This window comes from Sorex fumeus, unplaced genomic scaffold, assembly GCF_029834395.1.
Source record: "Sorex fumeus unplaced genomic scaffold, SorFum_2.1 ptg000134l, whole genome shotgun sequence".
Classification (NCBI taxonomy): domain Eukaryota; kingdom Metazoa; phylum Chordata; class Mammalia; order Eulipotyphla; family Soricidae; genus Sorex; species Sorex fumeus.
The window spans coordinates 541,623-542,815 of NW_026606191.1; positions in this window are offsets into that span (position 1 = coordinate 541,623).

Sequence of the window (1,193 nt, forward strand, 5' to 3'; positions counted from 1 at the left end):
CTCCCTGTGGCAAGGGAGGAAGGACATACCAATGTTAAACCTAAAGTGTTTAGAGCTTTATTCCAAGAAACAGAGGAATGGGAGTGCCTCAGGAGCATTGTGATAGGTGTAATCCAATAAACCTAAACTCCGTGTGACAAGGAAGACTGGACATACCAATGTTAAACCTAGAATGTTTACACTTATATTTCCAACAGAATAGTGTAGTAGTTGGGCTGGAGCGATAGCACAGTGGGTAGGGCGTTTGCCTTGCACGTGGCCCTTGAGGCTGCTCCGAGTTCGATTCCTCCACCCCTCTCAGAGAGCCTGGCAAGAGTATCTTGCCCGCACGGCAAAGCCTGGCAAGCTCCCCGTGGCGTATTATATATGCCAAACACAGAAACAACAAGTCGCACGATGGAGACCTGCTTGAGCAAATTGATGAACAATGGGAGGACAGTGTGGTAGTGGGAAGATAGGGGAAGTTGAAGATAGGGGAGGTTGTGCTGCGTCCAGCCTTCTATACCATCCCAGAGCTGACTCTCGGAATCAGAGAGAAGATCGCCAGCACTAACAGGTCCTTTGAAGGCCCTTCACAGACATCCCAGGGATTTGGGATGTTGGGTCCCCACACCATCAAATCTCGAATGAACTGCAAAATTTGGAGTGTTTGTTCACACCAGCTTGCAGGCTGTTCTGCTAGGCAAAGCAGCAGCCTCCCAAGAGAAGCACAGTCTCTTGGTTAGAAAAAAGCCCATCTTGGTGCACCTGTCCTTTTCATAAGCACCCACAAAATTATATTCACCAGACCCACATCCTGGTACCCCGTAAATTTATATAAGCATAGTGAGGCAAGCATCGTTTCCAAAACAAAGTAAAGCGAATTCACAAATAAATCAGCTATTGATGTTTACCATCTCACTTTGGGGGGACCCTAACCTATTGTGCCTATTTGCATTCTGTGACTATCTGGCACTCTAGTGGGATGGTTACAAGAAATTAAGTATGTTTATGAAATAACTCCGCTAAACAGTAAACTTGTAAACTAAATTAATTCCATATTCTTAATGTAACAAGCACCAAATCATCATAGCCAAACAATAGATCAATAGATCAACATGTCTGAAAAAGAGGCTTTCTCCTGCACAACTACTATACAGTTATTCTTGCTCACTGGTTCAAATTTTGAAGAATTATAGCTTAATAAAGCATCA